Source organism: Neophocaena asiaeorientalis, unplaced genomic scaffold, assembly GCF_003031525.2.
Source record: "Neophocaena asiaeorientalis asiaeorientalis breed wild unplaced genomic scaffold, Neophocaena_asiaeorientalis_V1.1 scaffold741, whole genome shotgun sequence".
In the NCBI taxonomy this organism is placed as follows: domain Eukaryota; kingdom Metazoa; phylum Chordata; class Mammalia; order Artiodactyla; family Phocoenidae; genus Neophocaena; species Neophocaena asiaeorientalis.
Window position 1 is genome coordinate 12,931 of NW_020172792.1, and position 18,090 is coordinate 31,020.

At 38.3% G+C, this 18,090-nt stretch overlaps 1 pseudogene; it reads right to left on the minus strand.

Moving 5' to 3' along the window:
• Positions 1–231: 231 nt before the first annotated feature.
• LOC112397425 (zinc finger CCHC domain-containing protein 10 pseudogene) lies at positions 232–704 on the minus strand (annotated as a pseudogene).
• Positions 705–18,090: the final 17,386 nt, after the last annotated feature.

Below are 18,090 nucleotides of genomic sequence, written 5' to 3' on the forward strand. Positions count from 1 at the left end.
GATACATTTTAAAGATAAAAAGGAAAACCAAGATTCACCCTTAAAATTAAAAATTTTTATATATATTCCATTATTAATATTCTTTGTGTTCTTACAATGCAAAAATTTAGAAACTTTAAAACTCTAAAAATTTTGACCAGTTTACCTATTTGGCCTTAGCACATCCTAAATTCCCTTCTAAGAATGACATCAGTGTTTGCAGTTCATCAGTCCAATATGGATGGAGTAATTCTATCTCTTCTTTGTTGGTTTATTCTTGGAGTTGCCATCCATGCTGGTACTGCTGGTACTGAAAGAGCTGGAATCTGAGTCTGAACAGAGGAGAAAGAAGAGCTTGTGAAGGAGGCTGAAGATGATGAACTAGAGGAGATTTCATTGGTGTCACTGTCCTCTGAGGAGAACAAGGTAGATGTTTCTTCACTATCTAATGAAGAATCACTAAGTGAGCTGTCACTGCAGTTGCTATGGAAACTGGTTATACTCTTAGACCTTTTTTCTTGGTCTTTCTACATTAGTTTTTCTAATGCTTTGTTATAACAATTATTAATTTTTTCTTTTAAAGATTTCTCTAATTCTGCTCTTCTTAAAGGCCTATGTAGGTACTCTTTTTCCTGTGCACTCATAAATCCAATGTCCAAATTCCAAGTATTTCTGACATTTTACATATATTGCTTATTTGCTTCAGTTTGTCTCCAGGCATGCATGGGGTTACCATCTTAGCTCGGCTGAGGCCTGTCATGCTGATGGAAGATGCAATCTTAATCATGACCCAACGACCAGAGTATATAGGGGATAGGGAGTGAAGGAAAGGAAGAGTGCAAAAGAAAAGATGTTATGGTCAAAAGGAACATTTCAATATTCAGGTATTAAAAGAAGAAAAGATCTCAGTGATGAAGAGGTCAGTGGTTTGGCCATACTGGTGAGTGTCTGAAGAAGAATAGAAATGAAAGGCCCCAGAGTGAAGGGTGAAGAGGAGCTGGGGGATCAGTATTGACAGTCACCAAGGACAACAGCATAAGATAGATAACAATAGAAAATGGTGGCCCTGTGTCTTAAGTGCTGTAAGATATGGGAGAAAGTTCAGGACACTGTGAGGTGACATCAAGGAGGATGGTGGGTGTGCTTTGGGGTGCAATCTTCAAAAATTTGGGCAAAAAGCCCTGGAAAGGGCCATGTACAATTTGGACAGGGAAGAGATGAGAAGAACATAATGAGGGTGAGATGAAGAATAAGGAAGGAGGTAACCTGAATATTAATGTGTTACCATCAAGGGGTGGCATGTGTGCATAACTTGCCAACCCCAGATTCTAATTGGAGTATCAACATTACAGTGTGGTCATATCAGTTGGGACTGGAGTTTTAGATTCTTTGGGGCTTTGGGAAGAGAGCTGGAAAAGAGAGATCTGCTATTTTGAGTCTCTGAATATCCATTTTTAGAATTAAAAGTTGTGTGGCTTGTTCCAAAGATATAAAGAAAAATATTCCCCCAGATATAATGGTTGTCATTCTTTTCACAATCTTTTGGCTTGAAAATCAATTTGCCAAAGAATTAGATTAAGAAACATTAAATATATCTCATTATCAAATCAATTTTCTATACAGGCATACCTCAGAGATATTGTGAGTTTGGTTCCAGACCATCACAATAAAGTGGATATGGCAATAAAGTGAGTCAGACAAATGTTTTGGTTCTCCAGTGCATATAAAAGTTACATTTACATTATACTATAGTCTATTAAATATGCAATTGTATCGTGTCTAAGAAAATAACATACATACCTTAATTTAAAAATACTTTATTGCTAAAAAATGCTAAACATCATCTGAGCCTTCAGCGAGTAGAAATCTTTTTGCAGATGGAGGGTGTTGTCTCTATGTTGATGGCTGCTGACCAATCAGAATGGTGATTACTGGAGGCTGGGGTGGCTGTGGCAGTTTCTTAAAATAAGACAGCAGTTAAGTTGGCTGCATCTATTGACTCTTCCTTTCACAAATAATTTCTCTGTAGCATGCAATGCTGTTTGATAGCATTTGACCCACAGTAAAATTTCTTTCAGAATTAGAGTCAATTTTCTCAAATCCTGTCACTGCTTTATTAACCAAGTTTGAATAATATTCTAGGTACTTCGTTGTCATTTCAACAGTATCTTCACCAGGAGTAGATTCCATCTCAAGAAACCACTTTCTTTGCTCATCCATTAGAAGTATTGATAACTTCTCATCCATTCAAGTTTTATCATGAGATTACAGCAATTCAATCACACCTTGAGGATTCACTTCTAATTCTACTTCTCTTGATATTTCCAGCACATCTGCAGTGATTTCCTTCACTGAAGTCTTAAACTCCTCAAAGTCATCCATGAAGATTGAAATTAACTTCTTCCAAACTCTTGTGAATGCTGATATTTTGACTTATTCCCATGAATCACAAATGTTCTAAATGGCAGCTAGAATGGTGAATCCTTTCCAGGTTTTCAGTTTACTTTGCCCAGATCCATCAGAGAATCACTATCTATGGCAGCTTTAGCCTACTGAAATGTACTTCTTTTTTTTTTTCTTTGCGGTACGCGGGCCTCTCACTGTTGTGGCCTCTCCCGTTGCGGAGCACAGGCTCCAGACGCGCAGGCCCAGCAGCCATGTCTCACGGGCCCAGCCGCTTCGCGGCATGTGGGATTTTCCCAGACTGGGGCACGAACCTGCATCCCCTGCATCGGCAGGCGGACTCTCAACCACTGCGCCACCAGGGAAGCCCCATCTTGGACTTTAATGTTATGGAGATGGCTTCTTTCCTTAAACTTCATGAACAAACCTCTGCTAGCTTCAGACTTTTCTTCTGCAGCTTCCTCACCTCTCAGCCTTCATAGTATTGAAGGGAGTTAGAACCTTGCTCTGGATTAGGCTTTCGTTCAGGGGAATGCTGTGGCGAGTTTGATCTTCTATCCAGATTACTACAGCTTTTTCCATATCAGCAATATCACTTTTTAATCATTTGTATGTTCACTGGAATAACACTTTTAATTTCCTTCAAGAACTTTTCCTTTGCATTCACAACTTGGTTAACTGTTTGGTGCCAGAGGCCTAGCTTTCAGCCTACCTCAGCTTTCGACAGGCCTTCCTCACTAAACTTGATCATTTCTAACTTTTGATTTAAAATGGGCGACGTGTTGGGGGCTTCCCTGGTGGCGCAGTGGTTGAGAATCTGCCTGCCAATGCAGGGGACATGGGTTCGAGCCCTGGTCTGGGAAGATCCCACATGCCACGGAGCAACTAGGTCTGTGCGCCACAACTACTGAGCCTGCATGTCTGGAGCTTGTGCTCTGCAACAGGAGAGGCCGCGAGAGTGAAAGATCCCCGCTCGCCGCAACTAGAGAAAGCCCTCGCACAGAAACGAAGACCCAACACAGCAAAAATAAATAAATTTAAAATGGGCGATGTGCAACTACTTTCACTTAAATGCTTAGAGGTCATTGTAGGGTTACTAACTGACCTGATAACAATATTGTGTGTCTCAGGATATAGGGAGACCCAAGGAGGAGAGAGAGACAGAGGAATGGCCAGTTGGTGGAGCAGTCAGAACACATACAGTAATCGATTAAGTTTGCCATCAGATGTGGGTGCGGTTCAGGGTGCCCCCAAAATAATTATAATAGTAACATCAAAGATCATTGATCATGGATCACTGTAACAAATATAATAATAATGAAAAAGTTTGATATACTGTAATAATTACCAAAATGTGACACAGAGACATGAAGTGAGCAAATGCTATTGGAAAAATGGTGCCAATAGACTTGTTTGATGCAGGGTTGCCACAAAACCCAATTTGTAAAAAATTCAATATCTGCAAAGCACAATAAAATGAGGTATGCCTGTACTTTTCAATTATTAAACTACTACATATCCTTCTGAGTTTTGCTTCTAAGGTTTATTATAACAACCACATTGCATGTAGTGAAAAGATAGCTTTAGGGATGGGGAAAGATACGATGCTACCATGATCTCTTCATCTTCGGTTTCAAAAACAAACATCAACACTTTATCCAAGGATCCAAAACAATACTCTTTCTAGCATCCCAATGTGCAATATTCTATTACATTAATCTGGGCATTTACAGACTTCTGCTCACCTACAAAAACTAATTCTAATTTTGCCTATTTTCAGGAAAAAAACCTTTTCTTTATATTTAAATTTCTAAACAAAGCTAATGGTAATTAATATAAATTAAGAATATCTCATGAAAGCTTCTTCCTTATCAATCTCTCCACAGGACCTATGCTGCATAGAATCTTGGCTGATCACCTTCTAGGTTCATGGAAGAACACAAATGTTTGTGGAAGAAGTCAAAGTACTAAGATAAGATTCAGAGAGTTCTTTTGATGTGAAAAGACTCAAACATAGTGAACTGTCTTATGGGTCCAAGGATTCAAATACAATGTGTCCCCAGCACTATAGCACTTTCTCCACAGGAATGGAACGTTCTGTTAGCCCCTCATTTTTAGAGCTTTTAGGCTGGTCAAAGATCTCACATTTATTTCAGTGAGAGTCATTAATAAAGGATTTTGGGGAATACTCCAGCTCTGAGGTGGCTCCCGGGAAGTAGTGGAATGAGGTGGTGAAGAATATGAGCCCTCAGGGGGCTTCCCTGGTGGCGCAGTGGTTAAGATCCGCCTGCCGATGCGGGGGACACAGGTTCGTGCCCCCATCCGGGAAGATCCCACGTGCCGCGGAGCAAAAAAAAGAATATGAGTCCTCAGAGCGAACAGATCTGGGTTCTATTCCCAGGTCTTCTTTCTGGGGTCTTGGGGAATAGTTTGCTTATTTACAAAATAGGAATAAAGACAGTCTCTACCTTGTAGAGGTTCCCACATCTAATCTAATTTGTTCACATCAGAAGAGTTAACTTTGATTCATGGAATGAACGCTGTTTCAAAAATTTTTAAAAAAGAACAATGATTTTAAAGGACATACTTAAAAAAAAAAAAAAACAGTATGGTGTTGTAAGGCAGGGAGACAAAACACATCTAAAACAAATCAAGTCAAAGTTAAAATAATATTCCCTGCTTCCAGACTTTGACCCACTGCTACTTAGAAACATAAATATCTTAAGGAAAGTGGAAGTAAAGCTCAAAGTTATCTAAATGTGGATTAGCCCTGCTGTTTTCTGGGTCACTCCTTTCTGCACTTCTTAGAGATACTGGATCAGAGGAATGTAAACCAAATTTAATATCTCCTTCAGAGAGACACAGTTAGGAGTGTGCTTTTCTCCAGTATGGGAAACACAAATCATTAAATTTGAACAGAAGCACTTTTTGGATTGCTGAGCTATTGGCCAGCATGGGTAATGGAAAGTGAACAGAAGTATTAAGGGCAGGAGTTCAACCCTGGCTCTGCTCTAGCCTAGGCTAAGGTCATATGAGATCTCTGAACCTTGGTTTCCTCATCTGTAAAATGGGGATGAGGATGAGGATGATAAGAATAGGTATGGCTAAAGTTACCCTAAAAATTAAATAAGACAAATGCTGTAAAGTGGAAGGTATTTACAGATGTTAACGATTATAATTATTTTAAACTACTGAATTGAATTAACTACCCTAGAATGTAGCCATTCTGCTTGCAACAAACAAACAAGCAAAAAAACAGACTTTAAAGCAGGGTGACAATCCAGGTCTTGTCATCAGTTAGTTGTGTGGCCTTCTACAAGCCATTTCATCTCTCAGGACTTCACTTTCTCTTCATTCTGATCTGCTTCACACACTCATTGTGCAGTTCTCATGAAATAAAGAAAAGACCATACTTTGAAAACAAAGTACCAAACAAATGTAAGGCATAGTCATTAGCTGGGATAGTCATCAGGAGTTGACTTTACTGCAGTGGAATTGGAGAAAAGAATTCCTATGTTGGTTTTTCTTGAATCCCTTTTATTGTGAAAAGGAGTCATTTCCACCCTTCAAAATGATTTTTTTTTCTAAATTGAACTCATATGTACCAATTCAACAAAACAGTTACTGGAAACTTATGTGACTTGAAAAGGGGAGATTATTGTGTTGATATCTTGTTTAGGTCTTGGAAAATGAAATTTAAAAGAATCTCTGCCATTCTTCTCGTGTAGAGCCACATTCAGCACAATGTTATAACATAACTGCAGGGTATCTTTCATAAGAATGAAACATCATTTTGTAGGCAGGCTCCTTTTCTCGAAAAAAATTAGCAAAGAAAAAAAATACACATCTACATGATACTTGAAATCAGTTTTTATTGTATTATATGATCCAGGGACCCAAAAAGGTATAAGAAAGAATTTTCCCAGACTTTCTGTTATTTCAGCTTTAAGTAAAACATATTGAAAAACAGTAATAACTTAAAAAAAAATGAGTCCTTAGAACTACACATGAAGAAATAAGTGACTGTAAAAATCCAAAACTAGTGGAATAAAATAATAAATACCATCTAGTCCTGAATTCTAAGTAAATACTATAATAGCTACACTCATTTTTCTTTCATTGTTTGATTTCTTTTTATTTTCTTAAGGAGCTTCATGGTGCTAAAATGGCATTTCTGTCTCAGTATCTACTTCTTCAATCATCCTCAGCGTTCATCTTTTGCAATTTCTATTAAATATTAGTACCTAGTATTCAAATTAAGTTAAAAAATTTTTTTTTACTGATTTTTACTTTTAAAGTGTTCTTCAATAAAACAATAATGGCATTTACTTTTTGTGTTGTACGTCCCCTTCATTTTGCATTCCATCATGAAACCTAAGGTCATTCTGAGCATACAACTTACTTCATACCCATGATGAATGTTATCACCATATACTATGTTACAATTATCCCATAACTGACCAAAATCAATGCTTCCATTTGATAGGATTAAAGAAAAACATGGACACACATACATGTATAAAAAGGCACAAGTCTCTCTGTAAATATGACCCCAAGATTCATAGGGTAAATTGGCAGATGCGTTATACTGCAGTTACCCAGTTCTATTACAGAAAGGCTAGAAGAACACAAGTAACCTTTTAACTTTAAGGGCTATTTGAAGAGAGCCCTTGACAAAGCATTCATGAAAGACAGAACTGAAGGCAACCATGTCAATCAACGTATATATATGCTCAGCTGGGCAACCATAACTTTATAAGAAAAAATAAAATAAGATTATGTCTGTTTAGAATAACCAGAATATTTAGGATTATAACTCATGCCAATGGGACAAAAGCATTTATAAACAAAAAATAAAAAGTAATCTTATTGTCTCATTAAAATTAGTTTAGTAACTTTCAAATTTCAAAAGAAAATCTTTCAAAATGTTTTAATTTTTATTTCTGAAACTTTAAACTTAAAATATTTTAGAAAAAATATTTTAGTTTTTCCTCTTTGTAGATAAAGCAGAATATTCCAACAGCAAGATGTGTGATGACAGAATTACTGATGAGATATTTTAATTCCATTAAAAGCATCATCAATTATCTAGTAAATACAAGGAACCAGGGCAAGCACCATAAGATGTACAAATATGAGTAAGAATATTCTTTGCCCTCCAGAAGTTTATAAATTCAGAAACTATTCCATCATTTGTGTGAGTTCTTGGCTTCTCAATAAGACGTATATAAAAAGACTTTATTACCTTTCTTTTACTCTAATCATTTTTTTAAAGTTTCTATTTTTTGTTGTTGTTTTCATTCTGACTAGTTTGGAAGTAAAACACCATCACCACACTTTCCATCGCTAACAACATCACTCATGTATCTAAGGTTTGTATTAATAAATAAAAAAGATTCATCCAATTCTAATCCAGTCTTCAATGACCTAACTGCATTCCCAGCTCATAACATGGCAGTAAGCAAAAACCAAACATTATTCATAAGAACCAAATCACCACTATTAATCCCAGCTCACTCTGTTTCTTATTTATGGCATAAACTAGGCATTATAAATGAGTTATAATCCTGCATGTTTTTCCCCAAATGGAATGCTGGTCTTGAGAAATGTATTTTCTTAAAAATCACTCTTCAGAATCAACAGTGTGAAAATGATCATACTACCCAAAGCAATCTACAGATTTAATGCAATTCCTATCAAACTACCAATGGCATTTTTCACAGAACTAGAACAAAAAATTTTACAATTTATACGGAAACACAAAAGAACGTGAATAGCCAAAGCAATCTTTATTTATTTATTCATTTATTTATTTATTTATGGCTGCATTGGGTCTTTGTTGCAGTGCATGAGCTCTAGGTGTGCGGGCTTCAGTAATTATGGCACGTGGGCTTAGTAGCTGTGGCTTGCAGGCTCTAGAGCACAGGCTCAGTAATTGTGACACACAGAATTTGTTGCTCCATGGCATTTGAGATCTTCCCAGATGAGGGCTTGAACCCGTTTCCTCTGCATTGGCAGGCAGATTCTTAACCACTGTGCCACCAGGGAAGCCCCAAAGCAATTTTGAGAAAGAAAAACCAGCTAGAGGAATCAGGCTCCTGGACTTCAAAGCTACAGTAATCAAGACAGTATGGTACTGGCACAAAAACAGAAATATAGATCCATGGAACAGGATAGAAAGCCCAGAGATAAACCCATGCACATATAGTCACCTTGTCTTTGATAAAGGAGGCAAGAATATACAATGGAGAAAAGACAGCCTTTTCAATAAGCGGTGCTGGGAAAACTGGACAGCTACATGTAAAAGAATGAAATTAGAACACTCTCTAACACCATACAAGAAAATAAACTCAAAATGGATTAAAGACCTAAATGTAAGGACAGAAACTATCAAACTTTTAGAGGAAAACAAGGGCAGAACACTCTATGACATAAATCACAGCAAGATCCTTTTTGATCCACCTCCTAGAGAAATGGAAATAAAAACAGAAATAAACAAATGGAACCTAATGAAACTTAAAAGCTTTTGTACAGCAAAGGAAACCATAAACAAAGTGAAAAGACAACCCTCAGAATGGGAGAAAATATTTGCAAGTGAAGCAACTGACAAAGGATTAATCTCTAAAATATACAAGCAGCTCATGCAGCTCAATATCAAAAAACAAACAACCCAATCCAAAAATGGGCAGAAGACCTAGACAGACATTTCTCCAAAGAAGATATACAGATTGTCAACAAACACATGAAAGGATGTTCAACATCACTAATCATTAGAGAAATGCAAACCAAAACTACAATGAAGTATCACCTCACACCAGTCAAAATGACCATCATCAAAAAATCTGCAAACAATAAATGCTGGAGATGGTGTGGAGAAAAGGGATCACTCTTGCACTGTTGGTGGGAATGTAAATTGATACAGCCACTGTGGAGAACAGTATGGAGGTTCCTTAAAAATCTGAAAATAGAATTACCATATGACCCAGCCCAGTAGTATGCCTACTACTGGGCATATACCCTGAGAAAACCATAACTCAAAAGGAGTCATGTACCACAATGTTCATTACAGCTCTATTTACAATAGCCAGGACATGGAAGCAACCTAAGTGTCCATCAACAGATGAATGGATAAGGAAGATACAATGGACTATTATTCAGCCATAAAAAGAAACGAAATTGAGATATTTGTAGTGAGGTGGATGGACCTAGAATCTGTCATACAGAGTGAAGTAAGTCAGAAAGAGAAAAACAATACCGTAAGCTAACACATATATATGGAACCTAAAAAATAAAATGGTTCTGAAGAACCTAGGGCAGGACAGGAATAAAGGTGCAGAGATAGAGACGGACTTAAGGACACAGTGAGGGGAAAGGGTAAGCTGGGACGAAGTGAGAGAGTGGCATGGACATATATACACTATCAAATGTAAAACATATAGCTAGTGGGAAGCAGCCGCATAGCACAGGGAGATCATCAGATCGGTGCTTTGCGACCACCTAGAGGGGTGGGATAGGGAGGATGGGAGGGAGGTGCAAGAGGGAGGGGATATGGGGATATAAGTATACGTATAGCTGATTCACTTTGTTATACAGCAGAAACTAACACAACAATGTAAAGCAATTATACTCTGATAAAGATTTTTTTTTTAAAAAATCACTCTTCAGGAAACCCTGTGTCTCTATTTCTTAAAGTTCCACAGTTCATTAGCACTCTAAAGGCTCCTGCAATAAAGGAATCTACTTATCTTTGCTTAACCCAACATTTTCTAACTTTCTTTGACAGGCGAACTCCCCCCTCCCACTCCACCCCTTAAAGAACTGCTATGGAAATCCCTCAAAACTAGTATTTTCAGGAAGACATTTTGAGAAATGTCGCTGATCCACAACGGGAGGAATAAATTCAGATGGACATCACATCCTCCTAAAGCTTGAAAACCGGAATTATTCTGCCCTAGGAAGAGGCTGTGTCACTGTAACTAAAAAGGTGTTTAAATTACAATACCCCTTGACCTTCTACTTCTTGAAGGATATTTCCAAGATTTAAATGGCCTGGTCGTGCTATGGATCTAGCTGGGGAGCTATCTGATGGTACCTTCTTTTCTCTAAGGTGTCCATGGTTGTTCAGGGCACTTGCATGGGGAGATATACCCTGAAAAAGTAAATATGGTAAGTCATTTGATTGTACAAAAAGCTCTAAGTTAGGCACAGTTTGCTTGTTCTTTTGTCCCCAGATATTCCACTATCAAAATCAAACATTGGTAAATTTTCCCTCAATAAGAAAACCATTGACAGAGTATTAAAATACTGTGTATTTTACAGTTTTAAATAACCATCCAATAATACATGATTTGGAGCTACTTGGCAAAAGCTACCAGTATTAAATAAATTTTAGTTCACTTGGGGTTAAAATTACTATCAAATTCTTTCATTAGAAAGTCCTCCTGGCCTCAGATTCTGAGTTTCTGGCTTTTGGGGGCTGCTGGCCACCTGTTCATACAGTGCTGTCTGTTTGCACAAGATGGTGGAAATTCCTTGGGTAAAAAAAGTATATTACGAAGAAAAGAAAATGGCCAAAGTTTCTGCCAAAATGGTTCTTTCTCTTGATTTCCTATTCTGTTTTGTTTTATTTCCCTCTTCTTCTGCCAAGAGACTCTGCCTGGCATGATATAGTTTTTAGCATTGAAATCCTGGCAAAACACTATTAAAAATATTTAAGCAATGCACAATTATGTGGAAACAAAATAAAACCAAAAAAATAAAAACAAAACCCAAACTAGGTCAACATTCGCCAAGTTCAGAAGCAGTTGCAAAGGAGGACAGGTTGTATGTACATCAGTAAAGAAAGTTTATACCAATTAAGGAAGGAAGAGAATTAGCTTACTTCCTTAACTCCAAACTATAAAAAAGCCAAATCAGCACTCCTACATGACTTAGTTGTTTTGTTACATTTAGTGTAGACATATTCAGCATTTAATGGTTTCTCTCCATCTCTCCATCTCTCTCAAGGTACTAGAAATAAGGCTTTTAATGTAGACAAGCCAAGACAGACAATGACCAAGTAATAAAAACAGGATCAGTGCTTGTCAAGTCTTTGGACAATTAAATGCCAAGCTTGCTCCCCTGTATTGCCCCATCTAAGAAGATCAATTTAACAAGGAGCAGAACAAGTTTCTATGGAAAGTCCAGGGAAGACATGTTGCATTAGCTTGAAAGGTCCCCACAAAAGCTTAGGAAACCGTTTTGAGAGACATATAAGGGGCAGCTGGACAAAGAAAGCACACTGAGCCTCAGAAGGCCCCACTGCTTCTCTCTGGACATTTTTAATTGACAAAGACAGTTCAAGAGCCTTCTTATTCCCCAATCACACTGTAGGCAGTAACTAGGGGACAGCAAATCCCAGGTGCTGTCATTGAGAGGCGGCTAGTGGATATCATAACTATGATTGTAACACAAAATACCCTTATGCTAAACCACTCAAGCCTTGCCCTAGAAACTCTCCTGGACAGTTTATGTCTAAGAATTACTTTGCTGTATCTTGGAAGTGGTTATAAGAACACCACACAGCCAGGAATGTAACTCAGAAGTTTGTCCTAACTATCTATCATCTATCTATCTACTATCTAACTATCTATCTCTATCTACTATCTATCTATTTATCTCAATCTATTTACCTAGCTAGGCTAAGCTCTCTGATCAATGACAGATTTAAGAAATGTTCAGTGAACACAGTGAGGCTATTCCCATGCTGACAGCTTCCTTGATGACAAGCAGTAATACAAGCCTACCTGGGACCTTTTGCTCCCTCATCACAGAAGTAATTTAAAGCCTGATCCTTTCCTTAGGAGAGGGAAACAAATATAAACTCTGAAAGCAGAGAAGGCCTTTCATGTATCCTATGCACAAAGACTCTGTCTGCAGCTGCAGAATCATGAAATTGACAGGGAGAGGACTTCAGGATGGCCACAGTGAAGGAGAGACTTGTTTCAATAGCCTCAGAGTGTCAAAGAATGGAATTGCTAGTATTCATAGCAACTTACTGATTCTATTACCAAGTGTAGCTCTCCACATGGATAAAGTGCAGATATTTTTTGTTTCTGGTAATTGTAAATGTCTGGAATCAATGGCTTCTTACCAGGTATCTCATTAGGTGAAAATTCCTTTGGGATTCATCTAATCATGTGAAAGCATTGCATTAGTTATGAAACCAAGCTCTATCTCATTAAAATAATTCTTAACTATCAGTTTAGGAAAAGTATCATTTTTTAAAAATTTTCTATAAAGTAATGTTTTCTTAAAACATATACATACATACATTTATTTATTTACCACAGACTCAGGCAGAAACAAAACACACTTTGTGTGTTCCCCTTTTAAACATGTTTGAGCTGGAGTAGGGCTTGAGGTCTCCAAGAAGAGTCAAGTAAGGGTATTTTCTTTTGGAAAGATGAATAATTCAAGAGATATCTCTTGAATAAATTTAAGCTTATCTTGATTTTGATTTCTATAGGTGTGTCATACAAAAATTCCTGCTGTTACTTATTTCCTACCCCATCACAAAAGAACAGAGCCTCATTGATATAACTCAACATAAGCTTCACCGAACTGCAGCAGACTGGTGGTTTTCACGCCCTCTTTTGAAGACCAGTGTGAATGGTCACTGTATTTTCCACCTTACAGTCTTATTCAACATTTGTATTGTTTATGGGGACTCTCTTGCTATTATTTTTTCACTTTTTTCTGTGAATTGAATTTTTAAAATTCATTATACAGTGCTTTGTTTGATGTTTTAAGTAGTTCTGAGGTCGAAAAAAGTTAATTTTCGTTTAAAAGACAAAATAAATACAGAAATATAGTTTAATGTGCTGAAGGGAAAAGGAAGAAATTAGTTGTCATGGAAATAATCTCTAATCCACTGAGAATTTTAAGCCTTTTAATTAAAACATTAGAAAACTTAAATGCATAATAAACACATAAAATGGAAATTGGATTCAGATTCTGAAGCCCTAAGTGAGTTTTCTGACTATGGCACTTAATAGCTGCATGATTTGGGTTTACGTCTGTGATTTAGACCCTTTCTCTGAAAAATAGGGCCAATGATATCTCATTGGGCTGCTATGTGAACAAATGAAATGATTTATGTAAAACCACTCCCTCTTACACATTTACAGTCTGTGCAATAAATGTGGTTGTCTTCATTCTGAACCTGCCCCCCGGGAGGGGGAAGACACTTGGCTGTGTCACCTGGACAACTGCAGGACCCCTGGGCAGTGGTGTTCAGCTGGCTCCACAGCACTGATGAGCCCATGCCAGGTTGATACACCTGGCTCTGCTTCTCCCCCAGTCTTTATTTATTTTCCCCCAAACTATTTTCTTCACTGCTGTCAACGACCTTCTACTTGCTCACATCAGTCAAGGTATCATCCATTATTTCTCCAACACTAACCCAGTGACACACAAGACAACCTTCTCTTCTACTAAGTGCTTTTTGTTTGTAAAAGATGAGTGACTGTCTCTATTTCATGGCAGTAAGAAAGCGCGTGTTGAGAGTTCACTCCAAAATTTATCATCCTTCATCATCCAGGGCAGATGATCTTATGGACAGTTGAGTGGTTTTTCTTAAAGACTCCCTGAAATGCCAAGAGCAAATAGAATTACAGGCCTGCTCAATCTAAATATCTACGTCTAAGGTTATAATAACATTCAAAGTTCTGTGAAGTGCCTGTGTGATTGATCAAGGTGCTCATGGAATCCCTGTTATAATACTACAAAGCATGGCTAGCTCTCTGGTTGGCAGATAGACTCAGGGAAGAGAAAAGGCACAATCACAGATGCTTTTTCTGAGACCAGGTCTCGTAAGGTTAATATGTGCCAATAACTAACTGATTCTGTGATAGTTTAATGTCCTCACCAATTTCTAATGGAGATGTACATTTTTTTCTTTAAGCATCAGCCGTCTGATTTCTAGTAGAGCAGTTGAGATCTATACAGTCTGATAGTTTCAATGAGGGGCCTAATTCTTTTTGATTCTCCAAGTATTCCCACTCCACCACCTGGAGAATAATCTTAGCTCAGAGCTTCCCAGCCCAAGGCAAGCTGTCTCCATAAGAAGCATTCAGAAATGTGTGGGAGCATTTCTGGTTTTCCAGTGCTTGGGGGCATGACTAGCATAGAGTGGGCAGGAACCCGCAGTGTTAACCATCCTGCAAGGCTTAGGACAGGAGTCAGGCTCTGAGCAGCCGGGTGACTTGAACAGTCTCACCAAATAAAGAGCTGTTCCACCCAAAATGTCAACAGGTCCCCCATTGAGATACTGCTTAATATTACCAAGTTGTCCTCTGTCCTAAGGGCCATGTGGCCCTTATGCATTCATGCTCATTCAGTCTTTCTTTCAACAAGCAATTATCAAGCACTTATAAAATGGTGGGCCTCTGCTAGGTGCAAAGGACACAGAAGAAAAAAGAATGCAGTCCCTGCCCTCAAGAAGCATCCACGGTGGAAGAAAAACAAGAAAACCAATTTATTTCAACACAGTGTGATGAAGGCTGAAATAGAGAGTAACACAGGGGAGGACCAGGCACTCACCAAGGTCTTTGCAGAGGAGATGATGCTGGACCAGGAGAGGCAGAAGAGTTGGAGCTAGGACAGGGTCAGGGAGTAAAAGGAGAAGGAGGAGGAGGAAGGAAGGCTTTCCAAAGAGAAAGCAACACCCAAGCAAAACTCAGGCAACTGAAAACATTTCACTCTGATGAGGCACAGGGTAGGTGGGAGGAAAAAAAAGGACAAAAATCAGGCTTTGGAGAGAAGATGATGAGCTTAGTTTTAGATATTCTGGGTTGAAGTACAGAGGGCAAACTTTAGATGGATACATGGCTCTGACATTTGGGGAAAGTTATGGGGTGAAAATAAAGATTTGAATGTTGGTCATCACATAAATTGTAACAGAAGCTGTTGAAACTAAAGAGATCTCTCAAGAAAAACAAGCTTGAGAAGAAGGATTTTAGAGTGAGAGAAGACAGTTGACAAAGCAACTGAGAAAGAGGATTAAGAGTATTTGGAGAGAAGAAGACACACAGATGGCCAATAGGCACACGAAAAGATGCTCAACATTGCTAATTATTAGAGAAATGCAAATCAAAACTACAATGAGGTACCACCTCACACTTGTCAGAGTTGTCATCATTAAAAAGTCTACAGATAACAAATTCTGGAGAGGGTGTGGAGAAAAGGGAACCCTTCTACACTGTTGGTGGGGATGTAAATTGGGGCAGCCACTATGGAAAATAGTATGGAGGTTCCTTAAAAAACTCAAAATAGAGTTGCCATAGAACCCACTGATCTCATTCCTGGGCATATATTTGGAGATAACTCTAACTCAAAAAGATACATGCACTTCAATGTCCATGGCAGCACTATTTACAATAGCCAAGACATGGAAGCAACCTAAGTGTCCATCAACAGGTGAGTGGATAAAGATGTGGTTTACCTATATCTAGATAGATATAGATATAGATATAGATAACGGAATATTACTCAACCATAAAAAGGAATGGAATTATGCCATTTTCAGCAACATGGATGGACCTAGAGATTATCATACTAAGTGAAATAAGTCAGACAGAAAAAGACAAATATCATATGATATCATTTATTTGTGGAATCTAAAATATGATACAAATGAACTTATTTACAAAACAGAAACAGACTCACAGACATAGAAAACAAACATGGTTACAAAAGGGGAGATGGGTAGAGAAGGGATAAATTAGGAGTTTGGGATTAGCAGATACAAACACTATATATAAAATAGATAAGCAATAAGGTCTTACTGGCACAGGGGACTATATTCAATATCTTGTAATAAACTAGAATGGAAAAGAAAAAAAAACAGTAGTTGGAGAGATTGTGATGTATCTTAAGCCAAGAGAAGAGGGAGTTTGAAGGAGGAGAGAGCGTGAATGGTGTCAGTCTGCTAAGCAGTCAGGAGGCTGATTCCTAGGAAGTTTCAGCTGGATTCAGCCACCAGGGATAGCTGGGACCCTTGGAGGGACATTTCAGAGGTGGGCTGGGAACAGGAGTGAGGCTGCAGGTGGCTGAGCAATGAGAGGGACAGAGGAAGAGGACACTGCAACTCTCTCAGGGAAGAGTTGACCGCCCCAGAAAGGTAGACACGACATAGAAAAAGAGAGAGGGGTGGAGGAGTAGCTGGAGGGAAGAAAGAGGTGCAGAGACCTGTGTTTATTTGTTCATTTAAAGATAAGGGAAACTTGAGAGCATTTAAATACTAATGGGAAGGAGCCATTCGACTTTAAAGGGGGGAGTAGAACTGCTAAGTGAGGCCCCCCTCACCCTCCCCAGAACCCAGAGCTTGGAATCCTAAGCACAGGAAGGAGGAAGGGAGGAGAACAATGAAGGCGGGTGTATTTATGGATTTGCCATGAGGAAGCTGAGGACCTCCTCCTACAATGACTTTGATTCCCTGGGTGTACCAGTTACACACTTCTTATTCCAGACAATTCACACATTACAAAATCAAAACAGTACTAGTGGTGTATGTAATGTGCAACATTCATTCATTCAACAGATATTGGTTGTAGGCCTGATGCTGTCCTATGTACTGGGATATAAACAAAGGTATCTGATAATTAACAAAACAGTAAGAGGGTGATGAGAGCTACAGAGGATAACAAATCAGGGAGAAGGGGAGGAAGTGCTGGGGGTGGGGAGTTGTGATTTCTGTAGGGTGGTAGAGGAAGACCTCATGGAGAAGGAAGTGGTGAGCCATGCAGATTTGAGGGAAAAGCCCTCTAGGTAGTGGGAACATTAAGCGCCAAAACCCAGATAGGCAGGGCCTGTGGAGTCCAATATGGCTGAAGCTAAAGCAACAAGAGGGAGCAACAGGCGATGGGGACAGAGGATGGGCTGGACCTTGTGAGGGCATCAACATTCACTCTGGATGAGGTGGGGCTGGTGCCAGGCTTTGAGCAGACGAGTGACTTGAACCAAGGACCCAGGAATCTCTGAGGCTGCCCAGGTGAGAAATGATGGGGTAGAGACAAAAGTGGAGGCGGGAAGACCAGTGGAAGTTATACTGTGATCCAGCAGGGGATCCTGGCGGCTTCAGTGGGGGCAGCGGTGGAGATGGGTCTGGATTCTGGAAATAGTAATAACTAACACTTGCACAAAGTTTACTAGTACCAGTGACTCTTCCCAGAGCTACCCATGAATTAACTCATTTAATTCTCACAATAACTCTGTGAGGTGGGTACCACAGCTAACTCCATTTTAATAGTCTAAAGAATATCCTGCCCAAACTGCCATATTGACATACAGAACAGAATATCAACTAAGCTATTTTTGAAGTGTACGAGAGGTATGAAGCCAAAAACAAAAAAAAAAAACTCTTAAATTTTTTTTTTTAATTTTCTTAAATTTTATTGAAGTCTAGTTGATTTACAATGTTGTGTTAATTTCTGCTATACAGCAAAGTGATTCAGTTATACATACATATATTCTTTTTCATATTCTTTTCCATTATGGACAAAATCCTTTTTGAATAAAAATAATTGTGCTTTGATTTTGAAATTTAATTTATAAATATGATCACTATGAATTAAAATGCTTGTACATTTTTAAAATTAAATAATATTTAATTTCTTTGATTTAATGAACATACATTTGTTACTTTACCGACTTAATTAATACAGCATA